Source organism: Dreissena polymorpha, chromosome 15, assembly GCF_020536995.1.
Source record: "Dreissena polymorpha isolate Duluth1 chromosome 15, UMN_Dpol_1.0, whole genome shotgun sequence".
Taxonomy (NCBI): Eukaryota; Metazoa; Mollusca; class Bivalvia; order Myida; family Dreissenidae; genus Dreissena; species Dreissena polymorpha.
In genome coordinates this window covers 44,148,116-44,168,401 of record NC_068369.1, presented here as the reverse complement: position 1 = coordinate 44,168,401, position 20,286 = coordinate 44,148,116, and the positions used below count along the sequence as shown (strand labels likewise).

Below are 20,286 nucleotides of genomic sequence, written 5' to 3'. Positions count from 1 at the left end.
TATAAGCTCCAACCTTTCTGGGAGCATAATAATGTAAACTTCGTTCTTCGAGTCAAAAAGTATTATTGTATTCATTTAATTTTGAAATACATCATTTTTTAACATGACGGACATAGCCTTTAAACTTATAAACACTTAAGAACGGTATAGGAAGTGAATAAAATCACGCTTACTTTAAAGACGCAGGCATATGCCGAAACTGCAAATGCTATTTACTCCAATACGAGAATTTAGAAACGTTACGTCCTGTTCTGCCGTCGCATGTTAATTCTTCTTAATATCGTTTTAAAAACAAATGGTTTTAAAATATCCAATAAATAATAAATATGTTCTTGCAATATTAAAAATCACATAAAAATGTAGTTGAAAACAAAACTGCAACATATGAAACACTCATACTTAATGCGTATTTATTGCAAAGAAGAAAAACGTTTAACAGAAAACAGTTCCATGAGCGACACACCTTCTCAATCAGAATCAAATATTTTAGCTCTGAGTTTTAACACTTCCGGTTCTATTTTGTCGAACAGTTTCGCGACAGTGTCGTCTGTACTTTGTTCACACTGATAGCAAGAGCAATTCCCCTGGAGCCACTCTTTGCGACAGGACCGGAAGTGGTGAATAACGGCGTCGTCCGCACTCACCACGTGTCTGCAACGGTTAAAAAAAACATAAAAATGCAACAACAAAAAACTGATAAGATTTTAATCTTTAAATAATATTATGGTACATTTTTTACTCGGGCGTCATATTTTTCCTAAATCGCTTGTATCAAATATGTTTAGCTTAAATAATGTGTAAATAACTATTCCTCATTCGAATAAGGAACTAGGACAACAAACAACAAACCTTATCTCCATAATAGTATACACATTTTTAAAACTATCTTTTGAAACAAAAAGTTTTGTTATTGCAAAAAAGTTTTAGAAAACAACGGTCCGAAAACTAATCAAAAGTTTTATTAACCCTTACAATGCGGGAACCGAATTTTTAAGGCCTTTGCAAACAGTTTGGATCCAGATGAGACGCCACAGAACGTGGCGTCTCATCAGGATCCAAACTGTTTGCTATTCGAATAGTATTCTTTGAAAAAAAATCGAAGAAAATGCTAATTTTAGAAATTAAGCAGACGACATTTTTGCAGACGACAAATTTCCCAGCATGCAAAGGGTTAATACATTCCCTCCAAGATACATCAATACTTTGTGAAATATTATTAAAACAATACGTGTAATTACTAGTACTAGAAATACGACCATTCACAATACATAGAGACGTAGTTTTGCGAAGATCTATCAATTTAATACCATGACTACCGGTATTTTGAACATTATCGGCCGCGATCCGTACGGGGGTTTAATCAGGATCATATAAAGGGTCTTCAAATGAATTATGTTCTTAATCGTAAGGGATAAAATAACTTTTTTACCAACTCTTTTGTTTAAATCGCCACATTTAATTACACACCCAATCGAATTAAATATAGAAATACCATGTTCAATACAGGCACGTACGCAGGCCCTGGGTTCTGGGGCCTGCCCCACCCCACCCCCAGCTGGCTGTCAAGTTATGATTTTTTATAGTAATGGTCTTACTGCAATTATTCTATAATGAAAGGGCCCACGATACACTTTCCGTCAATACACAAAGAGATTTTTAATGACCCTCGTTTTATTAGGCCACTAAAATGCCGGGCGTGGATTGTGAACTTACACATTAACGTCAGATTGTTTCGCAAGAATTGACCGCTTAACATGAAAACACGTGTACAATTATGTCTGATTGAATAGAAAGCCCTAACCGATAGAAATATTTCACGAAAGCACCGTACACTTTAATGTCAAATTGCATAGCAAACACTGAAATCTATGTTTAAAATTGTTATGGCACTTACGCCAAATTGCGTGGCAACGGTTGTAAAATGTACACTTTAGTAAGATGTTATGGAAACATTTGTACACTAAGGTCAGATTGCATGGTAACCATTAAACGCTTATGTCAGATAGCATGGCAACGTGTGTACTCTATGGTTATATTACATGACGTCCATTTGACATTAAGGTCAAACAGCATAAATAATATTATTCACTAAGGTTATATATCATGTATACTATTGTACTCCAAGGGTCATAGAACATGAACACCATTATACACTATATTACAATGGCTTGGCAACCGCTGTGACCATAAGTCAGATTTCATGGCAAACTGTGTACACTATGGTCAAATTGCGCGTTAACCAGTGAACACTAAAGTCTGATTGCGTGGCAACCCGTGTTCGCTAAAGTCAGATTGCATGGCAACACGTTAACACTCAGGTCAGATTGCGTGGCAACCAGTGTTCGCTTTTGTAGGATTGCGTAACCAGTGTACACATACATTAGATTGCATTTCAACCACTTTATACTAGCCAATGTCGTATGACATAGAAACAATTCTACAATAAACACAGATTGCATATGAACCATTGTACTTTAACGTAAGTTTGAATGGCAACTATTTTGCTCTAAGTTCAGATTGCCCATCAACCAAAAAAGGCATCAAATACATACTTCTTGGTGTAGTATACAGCATGTTACCTTTTGAACCCGGCATTCAAGTTAGGAGTAAACTTGTGGGTGTGATAGCCGCCAGGAGCCAACCGATCGGGCATGGTCACGTGCTTCCATCGGTCCGTTATTGGGCGCGTGCTGTTCACGTACTGACCGACCTTGAACTGGGAGCTTGTGCTCGTCTTGTTCCACGAGGTCACGTGTACTTTCACGTGGAAGTTGAAGCCCGCTGCGGCGGGATATTTATTTAAAAAATCGTCCTGAAAGAAACAGTAAAGTTATATTAGCGTGGCACCATGACGACGAACATATTAAAACCAATGATCACATTTTATTACAGTTGCATGCCATATTTAGATAGTATTGTCGTTCCTACTTACGATCGTCTTGTATGTGCACATAGACAACCCCTGTTCAAGCAATAACACGACAAGTCCACATGCGGACATAGAGAATACTAGGTTAGCGTTAAATACAGAGAAGTTTATGTTGCAAGGCTTAGAACGCCGGGAGCGCGAGCCTTGGCGAAGGCCTTCAGTGTTCGAGCCGAGAAACATAAACTTCTCTGTATTGAACGCTTATCCTAGTATTCTATTTATCCCATTTGATTTTTTTCAACGTGACATTAAACATAAAATAGATCTAATAACCTTAACAATAATTTTAATTCATTCTTAATTTAAGCGCTTAAAATCAAACAAATGTAACCATGCGTAGTGATATAAATGTATTTGTTCTGGAACACAAAAGTCTTACAAAATTTCACACACAAACTGTAAAGCGAGTAAAAATATCACCATATGCCTCGATTCAATTTGAAGCAGCATGCGAATTGTAATACATTACGACCGCGAAAAGAAGATTTTACTTTATTATTGCATAAACTCTATCTATAATGCCCTCTGGCGGGGTGCAGAAACTTGGCAAAAGCAGGGCTTGAACGGGAGAAATCGTGTATTAACAATGCGATTCACGTGCCGTTCAAGCCCTTTTATGTGTTTTTCATATCCATAATCTGGTCCACGCGCAGTTACTTCCCATCTCCAGCCTTCGACGACTTACCAAGCATTAATGGGGAACTGAATTAGCACCAGTTTCCTCATGCATGCAGGGATAATGACAATCCACTTTTCAAGTTATACCATCTGCACTCTCTTGACAACAGCTTTATTTTATTGGCAACGTCAATGAAGTTAAGGTTATTTACTCAATACTTTGAAAAGACTATGTAGTTCTGGCTACCATAACTTTAAATGTCGCTTTTTATGATTTTTGACTGGCGCGACTTTACAGGTCTGTCATTACTATATAAACTGTACGCTGAAGTTTCTTTAGCTAAATACTATGCTGTAAATGTAAGTGTTTATGTGCCTTCAACGTTCCTGCTGTAAATTCCAAAATTAGTCCTCATTTCTTACTTTGCGCGGCTGCATTCCAACTTTGCATTAATCCACTGTTAAAACACATTTTAAATCAAAAACTGCCTATCCAAAGGTAAAGCCTCGTCATTTCGGATGATGACCGAGTGAGGCATATGTAAAACACAACCTTGAACTGTATTGAAATAATCGAATTATTTTGTCGATGTCGAATTAACAAAACATATTGTTTTCAATGTTATTTAACATTATTTTGGTATGTGTGATTTGTTTATACAATAATAGCGAAAATACACATTTTCTCGGACATGATCATCTGCGGGCGCTCTCAAAATCCGAACGGATTTTTCGAGCGCCCGCAGATGATCATGCCCATGAAAACGTGTATTATCCCTATACTATACATCATTTTATTTTCGAAAGAAAATGATCAAAATCCAATATGGCGGCGATTGCTCCTGACAAAATGATGTCGATGTCAACATACATATACACCATCGACGAGTAAACAGACAATTGCAGCGATTGACACTTTATTTGACTTAATATACAGGGCAATACGTTTTCCGACTTCGGACGACAAATTTAAGGACGCGCAGAACGTGTTTTCGCTATAATGTTATGGGTATGACGTGTGTGATCCGATGCATCAATGGCGCCCATGTTAAAATAATTTCCCCGAGAACAGGGAACGACAAAAGTACAAACAAAAACCAAAACACGTTCGAACTAGTTTCTTACCTTTAATTACTCTTTAAAATCCATCTAAGAAGGGAGGCGGAAAACTACAACGGGCGAGGCATGGTATGGTATTGCGCAAGGGGGGGTTAGAGGGTTATGTTTAGGGTTTGGGTTAGTGTTAGGGGTCGGGTTAGGGTTTGGGTTAGCCTAAACCCAACCCTAACCCTAACCCGACCCCTAACACTAACCCAAACCCTAACCCTTTTTTGGGGTTATCACCCCTGACCATGCCTCGCCCGTTGTAGTTTTCCGCCTCCCTCTAATAATCTATTTAACTCAATAATTGACGATTTTGCATCGTGGGTCTTTAATAATTATTTTAGCATAGTTAAATAAAGACCCTTATGCCATCCTATCACTATATTCAAATGAGTTTATGATCTCAATAAACTTTCTTCTTCGTCACACGCTACGTCATTGTACTCTATGTACATTACTGCGGTTAAAATGAACCGGAGCAGTTTATCCAATAATAGCCATTGGTAAACTCGGTTGCATTTGCAGATTTCTGCATACAAACATAATTATGTTTAAACTTTTGCACAATGTTTAATTTGTCTATGCTAAATGCCCTTATTGTACAAGAAAATAATTTAATATATCACAAAGAATGGAAAACATTCAATTACACAACAGATAAATCAGTGGATAATACCCGTGTACAAAATGGGACGTTCCGAATTTCAGTGTGGTGGTATTTTTACCATACTTTACACAGCTCTATGCCTAACGTGAATTAAATCGGAAAGCAAATATTGCAGATTATTTATGAATTGTGCGATATTTGTATGACTTGATGTTCATTCTTAAATGTCAAAAGTATATGCATGGACTATAAACAATGCACATTACACGAAATAAGGAAAATGTGATAAATTGACAATTCAAATATACAGTACATGTGCATGTGAAATAAGTCGCGTTTATAATAAATCGTCAAAAAAAAATGGGGAAAATGACATAATAAGTATGTCATTTTATGACGCCATCAATCAGCTGATTCATTATACGGATGGCGAAAAATTATGTCCCTTGACTAGATTTAACGGTTGGAAGTCGTATAATTTTGTAGCTTAAGTTTTCTCGACTCTAGAGATTTCTTATGAAAAATCATTCAGTGGTAAAGTAAAAAGTAGTCCGTGCACGCGACAGGTATATCCCACGGTTAGTGTTATATGCAGACGCGCATAACAGTTTGAATTCAGAAAACAGATTTTTTAGGCAGATTGTGTATCACGTGATGAACAGTGGGAGGTGTATATTTTGCGGCACTAATAGAATTTGTAATGCAGATGTTTAGTGCAGATTATGATGAAACCCTATTCGTCTGTGTCAATAACTTGTCGTAGAATTGTGGTTTATAATAGCTATAGAAAACAAAGATTGAGTTCTGAATACAGATTTATAGTGCAGATTGTGTAACTTCTATTTGCATGTAAGCGTTAGATGTAGACGTGCACAACAGATTGAGTTCTGAATACAGATTTATAGTGCATAGTGTAACTTCTATTTACATGCTTCTATACGATCTTCGCAAGTTTTATACGCGTGGTATAGCGTTGGGGAACAAATGAGTACCTATAAATCTGTATCCAGATAACTTTCACATAGTGCTTATACGATTTAATTCTGGATTATACGAGATTGTTGCCTAATGATCTGTGTACATTGAAATGCGCGTATACGGTCTTAAGGCCCACTCTCACTATGCTGCCGGTGGAGCCCCGGTGCGTGATCCGGGATCTACCGGGATGAACAGGGGCTCTACCGAGATGAACCGGGGACGACAGGGATGAACCGGGGACGACCGGGGACAACTGGGACTCCACGCTCCACCGGGTAAGTATTAAAATGTTTAATACCTGCGGGATGAACCGGTAGTTATTGTGAAGGACCGGCATCGACCGGCGTGGCACCGGGAACAACCGGGACGGCACCGGGAACAACCCGGACGGCACCGTTGCTCCACCGGGGCCCATACAGACCCCGGCAGAGCTACAGCAACGCCCCGGTTGTCGCCGGTGGTGCCCAGGTGGAGCCCTGGTGAATGCCGGCAGAATCTCGGTATAGCCAGGTTCATTGGTAAACCGGCGCTCTGCCGGGACGCCACCGGCATTCACCGGGGCTCCGCCTGGTCATTACCGGCGACGACCGCGATTAAACCGGGGCGTTGCCGTAGCTCTGCCGGGGTCTGTTGCCAGGATAGCCCCGGTGAGACGCGGCGGAGTTACGGTAGACCGGGGCTTTGCCGGAACGCTGCCGGCTTTTACCGGGGCTCCACCTGGGCATTACCGGCGACAACCTGGGCTCTGCCGGGGCTTCACCGGGATAAACCGTAGCTTGTTCGGGGTTTACCGGGACTCTGCCACATTCAGGTTTAATAATGATGAGTATCTGTTGATCTGCACCCAGTTTACATTCACATGCGCATATATACGGTCTTACTTGCATTACAGAGCTAAAGGAACCCTATCAATGTGCATCGAGTCGATATATTAAGGTGGCTTATTCGCTAGTAATTGTATTCAATAACTAATGACATTATATTTATCTGCGGCCATACAATTTTCGCATGGCTTGAGACGTTTTAAAAAGCGTTGTGGAACGAATGAACGTCTGCGTATAGACAACGATTACATTGTGCGTATACCATCAAACTAAGGTTGTTCACGGACCGTTTTACGTCACAACTGAATACATTTTTGATACATTTTTGAAATAAATGTTAACATATCTTTTTATTTGTTGCTTTTTATATATTATATCTCAGTAATTTGCTTAAATTGCAAAAAATCATTGACTCTCCTGCGTTATTACATGTATTAGGACTCTTATAAGTTTGATTTTGACTCTTGAAAATATGGTCCCAAGAGTCCTTGACTCTTGAGATTTGAGGTCTAAGGAAAGCCCTGATTTAGATTCATTTGATTACAGAAGCAGAAATCGCTGTGTCAAAAAGAGATAATCCGATATCTGGATTTAAAATCAAAGGTCCGCATTCATCTCAAATGGCCTTTTTTTATTTGAAGACCATTTTATTAAGAGACCGCTTTTGGTAACTCCCTTTAGTGGTCTCCAAATACATGACTGTATATTTATCTGCGGCCATACAATTTTCGCATGGCTTGAGACGTTTTAAAAAGCGTTGTGAAACGAATGAACGTCTATAAATCTGCGTATAGACAACGATTACATCGTGCGTATACCATCAAACTAAGGTTGTTCACGGACCGTTTTACGTCACAAATGAATACATTTTACACTTACTCTTGCATGTTTAATTTCCATTACATGGATCGCGATTTTAATTAAAATAAAAATACTTTAGTCGCAATTAAAGCAGTATAAGAACGCACACGGATAAGGATTGCATTACTTATTAAATGCCATAAATTAAGATGTTCGTGTCGTATGAGCGCAAATGTATATGGAAAAATCCCGTACAATCCCCGATTGTAACCGTATACGCTCCCTGTGAGTGCTGTCGTAACGCATGCAGATTAATAGGACTTATTAGTTTTCCGTCGAATTTAAAATCTATATAAAAACCTGTGAAATACACTGTGAAGGCTGGTGGCATGCATAAGGATTAATAGGGTATCACAAGTTCCCCGTTGAAATTAGATCCATATAAGAATCTGATAGGATGCGTTGAAACGTATGCAGATTTATAGGGTTTCATTGGTTGTTCGTCGCAAGTAAACTTTATAAGAATCTTAGAAATGCCATGTGAATGTTGTCGAAACGCCAGCAGATTTATAGGGCTTTATTATTTTTCTTTCGCAAATTAATCACATATAAAAACCTGAGATATACCTTGTAAAGTTTATCGGACGCATGCAGATTGGTCGGGCTTCAGTAGTTATCCGTCGCATGAAACCAAAATCGGAACCTGCTCAGACTTTGGACCTGGACGCAGATGATTAGGGACTCACTACGTTTTAAATGCAATTAAGAGATTATAGCACACGGGATAAAACACTTATAAATCTTCAATGCTGTCGGAACACATGCAGATTGATAGGGCTGCAATAGTTTTCCGTCGAAATCAACCACATATAATTCGAAGAATCTTCTTAGATTGTTTAGACGTAAATAAGGTGTTCATATCGCATTTAATGGAATAAAGCCCGTATAAGCATTAGTTTAATAATATCTTTTAATATAGCATAGAGACCGTATAAGAATACGGGAATTCAACTGGGTGCAGATTATAGGGCTTCATTTGTTATCAATTGCAATTTAAAAACATATTGAAACATCTGAAGATTGTACGGACGTGTATAAATATAGTTTATTAAATAAACATCATACCATAAGCAGACAAATAATGTTTATTAAATGTTAATTTAAATAAATTCATACAATTAATAGTTGTAGTCGGCATCTATATAGATCTGTTCCGGAGAATAAACCTGCATACAAACTGAAAATACTCAATTTCTGATGACGCATACACACTGGGATATACACTCAATGACAGTCTGCTCTATACGATCTGTTATGCACGTCTGCAGATAACATCAACCATAACATTAACCATAACATCATAGTGTTGGAGGTCATAATACACTAAATAGTTTCCCTATATAATTCAATGTAAAAGCGACAACTTTGAGCGAAAATAAATGCAACATTTTGCACATAGAGACCCCCATAACCATACCTTTTCTTAAAGGCCATTCTAAGCGGAATCGATTTATGCAATAAAAAAGATATGTCATGTACAATGCAAGAAAGAACTTGACACAAATCAAAATCGACTGTTTTTGCAACTTTTTTTTCGGCCGTTTCTTAGTGGAATGTAACCTTTTCTAGTGCAATGGTTTACTATAGTCTTCACGTGTATCATATTTCAGGGATTCAGTAGTGAACATCTATTCATGCCCTACCATTATCTCCGCAAGATAACACCCGAATTATGGTAAAAAGTGTAAAACATGCCTTCCTGTCAACTATGATATTTTTTTAGAGAGTACAGCCCTACATGAAGCGATTATTTAGTGTATTGTAACCTTGGATACAGGTAGTATATTCCATAAGGTGTTTTATTCTATATCCAATAAATTCATCCAATCGGCATTCTTCACATGTACCACGTGACCGTCCAATATATTCAAGTATTGGAACCAAAAAGTCTGTATTTTTTTCCCGCCAGCTTTTCACCTTAGCCTGACCTTTGTAAACGACCAATCAATTCGAAAATAAAATTTTCCGCCGGTAGGCCTGAAACTTTTCGCATTAGAAACGGTCAATCTGCAAACAGATTTCACATTAACATTAATATGTTATTCCATCGACTTTCTATTTTTGGGAAGTGTAGGGACAGGGATACTACAGTTTGTTTAGCAACGAAGTTAATTGCGTATTCAGCATGAAACAATTGTAGCTCTATCTCTAATAATTAGGTTTGAGAGATGGAGCAGTTTCACACTCAATTCTCGACATCAATACAGAGTGCGTGTCCCTTTATATTTAGAAGAATGTCAGCGCCAGAACTTAAAGGCTGTGTTCTCATATTTGGTAATTACTACGATATTGCATTATGTGCACTCAAAAATTTTAGATCATATAAGAATCGTTGTTAAGTAACCTGATATACGCTTTGACGAACATATTAAAAAATGTTTTTTAAATTAACCGTTAAACAAGAAAATGTTTAAAGCTTTAAACAAGCCGTCGTTTCAGCAGCAGAATTGTTACCTAACTTTAATGCATCGCATTCCAATCCGCAAGGTATCAAGGTCAGTTTGCGGTCAGTTGCAGAAATCTTTATATAAACGCCGTCTCGTAAACTTTGTGCACTTGAAGTCTGTTTTGATCAGAAAGATACTAAATAAAGATATTCGGCGATATTATTGTGGTATGTCAATCATCGATTTTTAATATGTTTTCAACATTTGCATGATAAGGACCAATTTTGATAAAATTACTTAGAAATATTTATCCATTTAGACCAGTTTATTAAGCATGAGCACAATAATTCACTATACTATAATTTTGCAATTAAATAAGATTCGAGTATTGCCGGCTGACCTATATGCACTCGTTTATTTTCATGTTTCTTGTGTTTTTCTATTCTGTAAATATAGATATCTGAGTAATAATATCACATAAAGCAAAATAAGCCACGAAATCTGGCGCAACACCCCGTAATTGATTTGCTTGTGATGTAGCTAAGAACTGCGCAGAAAAAAGGCATCCGCTACTTTTTATATCATAGAGATAACTTTTGATCGTTCATAAACATCGACCACAATCAACGCCGTATATCTTTTTTAAAGATATTTCTTGTTTCCATATTGGATAGTTGAGCACAAGTGCACTAAGCAATTGTTTTATAACAATAAAAACCGTTACCGAGAAAAAGTATCCGAATGTACCATAATCGACTCACACGGGCGCTTGTCTTGAAAATAGCATGGATAATCATTTTCAAATCAAAATTAAAATGAAACAAAGCGCTGAAGAAAGGGATATAGAATAAAAAGCTCATTAGTAGTTTAAACTGTACAATACGTGATATATTTGGACTCGCACACAGTTTGAAGTCATATTGGACTCCTCTAACGGCTCGTCCAATATGACGTCAAACTGTGTGCTCGTCCAAATATATCTCCGTATTGTACAGTGAAACGTCTATTTACCTATAAATACCGTCAATGTCGCGGTGAAAATGGGATAAATATTTGTACAACCCTTGACAGGAAAAAACCAGAATGCATATCCAATTAAACCCCTTGACGGACATGTTTGTACAAACAGTAGGCAACTGCATACCAGCATATTCCCCCAAGACAAGTCACCTGGCGGACATATTTGTACAACCGGTGATAGAATGAAACCCTTCGGCGCAGATAATTGTTCAATCAGTGGACGACTGCATACCATGCATATTTACCCAAGACAATGCCCCTGGTGGACATACTTCTATATCCAATGACAGACGACATACCATAATGTTGAAGGGCAAACGACATATCAGCCTGTTTAAGGACAAACGATCAATCAGCATGTTCAAGGATAAACGACATACGAGCATGTTGAATGACAAACGACATATCAAAATGTTCAAGGACAAACGACATTCCAGCATGTTCAAGGACAAACGACATACCAGCATGTTGAATAACAAACGACATAAAAGCATGTTAAAGGACAAACGACATACCAGCATATTGAATAACAAACGACATACCAGCATGTTCAAGAACAAACAACATACCAGCATGCTAAATGACAAACGACACACCAGCATGTTCAAAGACAAACGACTTACCAGCATGTTAAAGGATAAACGGCATACCAGCATGTTCAAGGGTAAACGACATACCAGCATGTTCAAGGACAAACGACATACCAGAATGGTGAATGACAAACGACTGTGCAGCATGTTGAATGACAAACGACATACCCGCATGTTGAATGACAAACGACATACCAGCATGTTCAAGAACAAACGACATACCAGCATGCTGAATGACAAACGACATATCAACATGTTTAAGGACAAACGACATACAAGAATGTTCAAGGACAAACGACATACCAGTATGTTGAATGACAAACGACATAGCAGCGGTTTGAATATAAAAAGGGCAGATCAGCATAATGAAAAACGACATACAAGCATGTTGAATGACAAACGACATACCAGCATGTTGAATGACATACGGCATTCCAGCATGTTTCAGAACATACGACATACCAGCAGGTACAAGGACAAATGACAAATCAGCATGCTGAATAACAAACGACATACCAACATGTTGAATGACAAACGAGCATGCTGCATGAAAAACGGCCTACCAACATGTTTAAGGACAATTTCAAACGACATACCAGCATGCTGAATGACAAACGACAAATCAGCATGCTGAATAACAAACGACATACCAACATGTTGAATGACAAACGACATACCAGCATGCTGAATGACAAACAACATACCGACATGTTCGAGGACATACGACATACCAGCATGTTAGGACAAAGGACATACCAGCATAATGAATGACAAACGACATACCAGCATGTTAAAGGACAAACGACATACCAGCATGTTCAAGGACGAACGACCTACCAGCATGTTCAATGACAACCGGCAAAAAGCATGCTGAATGACAAACGACATACCAACATGTTCAAGGACAAATGATTAACCAGCTTATTGAAGGATAAACGGCATAACAGCATGCTGAATAAAAAGACATACCAGCATGTTGAATAGAAAACGACATTCCAGCATGTTAAAGCACAAAAGACTTACCAGCATGATCACGGTAAAGCGATTAACCAGCATGTTGAATGACGACATACCGGCATTTCGAATGACAAACGACACACCAGCATGTTTAAGGACAAACGACATACCGGCATTTCGAATGACAAACGACATACCAGCATGTTCAAGGACAAACGACGTACCAGAATGTTGAATGACAAACGACATACCGTCATATCGAATGGCAAATTACATACCAACATGTTCATTGACAAACGACATACCAGCAGGTTCAAGGACAAACGTCATACCGACATATTGAATGACAAACGACATATCATCATGCTCAAGGACAAACGACATACCAGCATTTAATGACCAAAGACATACCAGCATATTCAAGGGCAAACGACATACCAGCATGTTCATCCACGGCAGTCCCCGGTTGGACATAAGGTACTCATCCGTGTCCACAAGAGCGAGATAACGGTATCCGCGCAGGCGTGCCATGCAGTCAAACACCGGAACCTGCTCGTCTTGCCACGCCTGATAGTTTTTCACACCGATCTCAGGGTGCTTATTGTCTGCGAAAATGACATGTAATCCATATGAGCAAAAGTTGACGAAAACGTAAATGTCATAAACCCCAAAGGCGGTTTCAGCAAAGCAATTTTCTTCGAGGCAACTTTTTTCTCAAAACTATCAAAGTTAATTTAGAGCTGTGATTTTTGTTTAAAATGTGGGTTTTAATAGATTTAGGCGAATAGATTTTTTTTCTTCGCAGATTGATTCTCTGAAGGAACGGTATTTCTTAAATCAATATGGCTACCAGTAAGCTAATCTTTTTTTCGCAAGCAATTAAAATTGATCGAAATCGGAAAATTCATTCAATCATACATTAAACATACAATCTCCAAAGCATAATGATAAGAAATCTGTAACGCCAACTATAAGTGTATTGCCCCAAGACCTTGGTTTACAACCACGTAAAATTCACAGTATTTATTTATGAGAACGTGTGTTACCATCGGCAAGGAATTCGAATGGCACAGTGTCGGCCATCCCGAGTGCTCTGTAGTACTGAAGTACCCGGGTCGCCTGAGGGTTCAGCTTGTGAGTGTACACGAGCACCTTGGTGACGCCCAGCCGCCGGTGGAGCTCAAACCAGCTGAGCAGGTCGTCGGCCGCCACACTGCCATATACGATCTGAAAGACGCAAGTCATGATGATAAAGTGGAGTATGGTGTTCGCTATGTAACCGCCATTTCATAATAAAACGACAGATTCAATCCACACTCACGTAACATTCTATATTTAAACGACAAATCATGTTGCTTTCAAATCTTTTAAAATAAAAACAAAATGCATGATGCGGCGTCTCATCTGGGTCTGCGCTGTTTGCTTAACGGAGTTTCTGTAAGAAATATTCTAAATATAGAAATAAATATAATAGACATCCCTAATTTTGGAAATAAATTGATCCAATTTAGAAGGATTGGAGAGACCACTAGGCAAAAATGGGTTAATTTCTAAAACTTAACGCTTAAACCTGTCGTGATTAAACCTTTCGGTAATTATAACACAACGATTTCAATGAAAACATGCAAACAATCTAACCTTAGAACAAACGGCGATTTCGTTTTTATGCACATGCGCGAATGTCACTGGTAGGTACCAGTCGTATAAGTTATGGCACTCCACCTTGCGGTCCGTCAGCGTCGCTACCTCTGGCAGCTCTGCGGTTCGGGAGGTAAGATTAGAGCAAACGAACTGCATGGCGTTCATTTCCGTCGCCCAGTTCGTCCAGCGGATCCTGGACGCCAGCACCGACCGCACCGCACCGGATGTGTACCGCACACAGCACATGTACGTATTGTTGATAAGTTGTATGTTCTCCCATCCCTGGACGTAAAGCGTGTCCCAGATATGTTCAGACGAAGAGTTTCCGGCGACGGCAGAAAATAGGACGATGTTGCGGTCAAAGTTTCTGACCTTTTTTAAAATGGGCTCGAAAAGATGTTTACCATCGCCAATTAATTTCGGATCCGGGGTATCAATATTCAATTTTAATATTTCTTGCTGAATCTGAAATTAAACAGATTGATCCGATATTTATCCAGCCGTTTGTAAAACCAACTATTTCATCCGTTCAAAAACGCGGACATATTTAATGCTCGAATTGTAATTTATTTCCAAAATAATTATTACAAGTAATTATATAGTACAGGTTGATATGGTATATGCGTTTGAAAAGATTGTATATTCCAGAATCAGTTTTGATACCCCCAGATAATCGTGTTTTTTCGGCGTAAGCTTTATTACGCCAGCTTTTCACCTTAGCCTGACCTTTGTTAGCGTCCAATAGAATTCAAATAAAACTTCCCGCGGCCAAGTTCAGATGAATACACTTCATTGACTGCATTGGCTGATTTGAGAACACGACCAGAACATTGGAAACATGCCCGCGTCTTTGTAACACTGTTGTACTGCGTGTTCAGCATGAAACGATTTTATATCTAATGAAAAGGCTTAATAGAACAGTTTTACACTCAATCTCGACATCAATACAGTTTGTGCGTCCATCTTTTATTTTCAGAAGATTTTCAGCGCGAGAACGTTTGCACTTAAAGGCTATTTTCTCATATTTATTACTAACTTCCATATTCCTGTCAACATGTTAACATGTTAAAGTATAGAGAGCAGTGGAAGCGAAGACTCACTTTAATGCATTGCATTTCAACTCGCGAGGTAGATCGGGTCAATTTGCGGCCACTGTGTGTGAATGTCAGAGTTTACATACAGGTCATCGCTGCGTCTCTACCCTATGTGCTGATCGGAGTTCGCGGCCAGGAAAATAATCGTTACATAATAAAGACTTATAGCGTGAACTAGGTGAACTGGAATTTTCTTCAGACCAGACAGATGTTAAATGAAGATATCCAGCGATATCATATGGTATGTCAATGTTAATGTGTTTTACAACAATACCATGATAAATATTATTTTTAATTAATTTAACAAGAATTATGCCATCATATTGACTAATGAATTAAGCATGAGCGCAATGATTCTCGATACTGTTAAAAATCGAATCAAATAGCAACGCCAGACAAACCACTAAAACAGGTTTGTTCGAAGAACGCGCGTATAAATATTTAAAATATATACGGATACTTCGCGTGTGGCCGGTTGATTCGTATGTTTTAATTTCACTTCCATTCTTCTTTTGGTTTTCTGTTTTGTATCTATACGTTTATGACCAGCAATATGTAATAATGTAAAATAAGCCGCGAAAACTCCGCGTATCATCCCGTACTGCGTTTGCTGCAGCTAAGAACTGCACAGAAAAAGACATTCGCTATCTTTGATCTCATTCATTGAAGTCTTTACCTTTCATTAACTGCAACCACAATCAACGCCGTATATCTTTTTTAAAGATATTTCTTGTTTTAAATAAAGCCCATGCTTGCGTCGAACCCCCAGGTAAAGAAAAGGCGATGCGGTAAGGCCGCCAGCGGTTTCCGCATGACTTGAGAACGAACACCATGGTTATATATTACACTTTTATATACACGAACATAGTCAAAAGATACCAGCGTTGAAACTGATTTGTGGCTATGACATTTGTTTTCACTTACCGGTTTGTTTTAAAAGCTATCTCAATATTTGTCAAATTTAAGTGTTTTTGGTCATGTCTTTCTGGAAAATATTCATAAAAATACCTTTTAAGGCATTTAAATGTACATTATTCATAAAGATAGCAATGTCAGCACTATTTTCCACCACATGTGTCTTGGATCTTATTATTGATTGCTTGTGGGTAAAGGAATGAAAAAAATGCGGAATACAGCGGACATTGGAATAAGTATAAAGGATGTTTTAATGAACACGCGTAGTGGGTTCATGATTCACACAATACCTCAGAACATGGGAAACGCTCCATATTTAACCCATTTATGCCTGGTGGACTCTCCCATCCTTCTAAATTGGATCGATTTATTTCCAAAATTAGGGATGTCTAGTATATTTATTTCTATATTAAGAATAATTTTTACAGAAATTCCTTCAAGCAAACAGCGCAGACCCTGATGAGACGCCGCATCATGTGGCGTCTCATCTGGGTCTACGCTGTTTGCCAATTCCTTTTTTCTAGACACTAGGCATAAATGGGTTAAGCACAGTTGAACATTTAGGCAAAACAAACAAAAGTGAGCATGGCCACCTACCCCAAACATCCAAGCTGGCCGCCATTTTCAATAATGTTGTTTTGTACATGAAGATTTGAATAAAAACAAGTCAAAATGGCGAATATACAAACGAACATAAGATTAAGATAAATTTTAATTTATTTAGCTTGTGTAACATGAAAATTCCTAAAAAACCTTTACATTTTACTTTGTATTCATGCTGTTTTTGTATATCATTTTTACAGGAAGTTCACCTTAACACTGTGCATTGTATTTATAAAAATTATGTTCATTAAATCAACAAATAAAACATTAAATAATGAATTTGCAGGCTTAAAATCATATTACTGTTTTTAAATCGATATAGATGCTAGAAAATATTAAATTAATATTGTAAAAATGTATGCAGTGGTGCCAAGCCACTTTTTGGAAATGTTTTTAACATATAATGTAGGTCACATTGAATAACCAGTCAGTCTGCATTATGAAGTGTAACCAGTCAGTCTGCATTATGAAGTGTAATCAGTCAGTCTGCATTATGAAGTGTAACCAGTCAGTCTGCATTATGAAGTGTAACCAGTCAGTCTGCATTATGAAGTGTAACCAGTCAGTCTGCATTATGAAGTGTAACCAGTCAGCCTGCATTATGAAATGTAACCAGTCAGTCTGCATTATGAAGTGTAACCAGTCAGTCTGCATTATGAAGTGTAACCAGTCAGTCTGCATTATGAAGTGCGGACCAGTCAGTCTGCATTATGAAGTGCGGACCAGTCAGTCTGCATTATGAAGTGCGGAAGATGGAAGAATAGGAGAGAAGAGCAGAAGCCATGGGTTCGCAGGGTGCATGGACACAATGGGACACCACACCAAGGAAGATGACATGGGACCCGATCTGGAAGTATGAGCCTTTGCGAATCAGCTTCTTACTGCGGTCGGTATATGATCTGCTACCCTCACCAGCTAACCTACACAGATGGGGAATACAAGGCAGCCCATCATGTCAACTGTGTAACCGAACTGGGAGCATGGAGCACATACATGTACTATCGTCATGCACGACTGCACTTACGCAATGCAGGTATAGATGGCGCTATGACCAAGTACTTCGAGAGATGGCAGACATTCTTGAAATACAGCGAATGAAGAAAAGAAAACAGCCACGGCCAAAAACCATCCACTTCGTCAAGGAAGGCCAGCGAGCACCTAAAGGCAAAAGAACAACCTCTTCAGTACTTGGCGAAGCTGACAATCGGAATATGGCTGTTGACCTACAAAAGAAGCTTGTCTTTCCGGAGGTAGTACAAACCAATCTCAGACCCGACATTGTCATCTGATACAACACTGCAAAGCACCTGGTGATGATTGAACTGACAATCCCTTGGAAAACAAGGTGCGAAGAAGCCTATGAAAGGAAGCAAACCAAATACTCTGATCTCGTGGACCTATGCAGACAACAAGGATGGAGAACCTGGTTGTTCCCTGTTGAAATAGGAGCAAGGGGATTCCTAGCCAATTCACTATGGAAGATGCTGGGCGCCATGGGACTCAACGGCCATGAGATAAGGACTGCTTTGGGCAGACTAAGAGCGATCAGCTGAAAGGGCATACAGTTGGCTATAGTCTCGAAGGTATGAGAGGAGCTGGAAGCCAGTCACCAACCCGTAGTGGACTGATCACCACTGCGGACCCACCACCCGGAGTGTACCAGGATTAAAGCGTCGAAACACTTATTGATGGGTGGATTCTGGCTGATGATGTTGGTGTCTGATGCAGTGACACCACTGTATTACACACAGGCACTTCAGAGTTATTGCTATTTGTTTATACAAAAATGAATAATAACAAACGGTTGTGTGGTTTGGGGGTGGGGGGCTAAAACAATGATATTTGCAAAATACTTCTCAAATTGTTAAATAATATGTTAGATGCCCACCAACAGACATCCAATGCAGCCGTCTTTGGCGAACAAGGGCATTTTCCAATTTTCTGTTAATTTGACAGAAAGTACTCTTACATTAGGGTGCAAACTGTTTAAGTCACCAAATTCTTTGATGCGATCTATGTTCGATAAGATCGTCACAGACAAAACGTTTTCTAAAACTAAAACAAACTACGGTACACTGGACATAAGCTATTTAAGACCTTATTGACAATTGTTGGCTGCATATTCAACAGTGCATGAAAGCTTTAACATAACATACAATTATCACGGACGGTAAACAACGCCTTCGAGATCTATACATCCGGCCAGTAATTTCAAATCGTATCGATTGTTTGAACGACAGCGAACGTGGCCTTGAAACCTGTTGACGGACTTTAGGATTATAGCGTGACTAACTGAATACTTTTATGCCTAGTGGACTCTCCCATCCTTCTAAATTGGATCAATTTATTTCCAAAATAAGGGATGTCTAGTTTATTTCTTTAGAATATTTCTTACAAAAATTCCTGTGAGCAAACAGCGAAGACCATGATGAGACGCCGCATCATGCAAAGGAAGACCCTGATGAGACGCCGCATCATGCAAAGGAAGACCCTGATGAGACGCCGCATCATGCAAAGGCCTTTTTCTAGACGATAGGTATGATTGGGTTAACACTTTTCGAGAATTCCTGAAGGTTTGACAACTTATTCGAAGATTTCAATACGATTAGGGTTACTTCCAACGATTTAGTATACTACAATGTTCACCAGGTGAAGAAAATACGCTTAAAGGCACTCGGTCATACTCTGCGGTACCTTTTGTATATTTCCGCTTGCTCATTGTTGGCTCAGGTACTACTTAATGGTTTTCCATGAACTCTGAAGTATACTAAAAAGTACCCGGGGTACTTTATAGTAATCGAGCATTATTTTAATATTTGTATAACCGCTGTAGACCTTTAAAAAAATCAAACCCTCACCCCCAAAAAAAATCGCCGATAAAGAGTTAATACGTGACTTTTTATTGGAAAATAAAGTTGACTTTGATAGGTGAATAAACAGTTTATATTTAAACTTACTTTTGCAAGAGAGGAACGTAAGAAATGCTCTTAAAACCGGTGTATGAATATTTTCCAGAATGCCAAGAGTGAAACAACACAACTTATTGAAATATGACAGTATGAGATTATCCTGGTTGCGTTTCAAATCAATGATCTTAATTAATTTAAATATCTATTAATTTTGGGATCATGTTTTGCTTTAATCGATATTCGCTCAAT

General features: G+C 38.6%; 1 long non-coding RNA gene across 1 annotated transcript; it reads right to left on the bottom strand.

The window, feature by feature from the left end:
* Nucleotides 1-248: 248 nt before the first annotated feature.
* Nucleotides 249-4,696, bottom strand: LOC127859910 (uncharacterized). The gene is made up of 3 exons (XR_008039525.1): nucleotides 4,673-4,696; nucleotides 2,580-2,812; nucleotides 249-651 (listed from the first exon to the last, which is right to left on the bottom strand). It is a non-coding gene; the product is annotated as an uncharacterized LOC127859910 (long non-coding RNA).
* Between the last annotated feature and the right edge of the window lie 15,590 nt (nucleotides 4,697-20,286).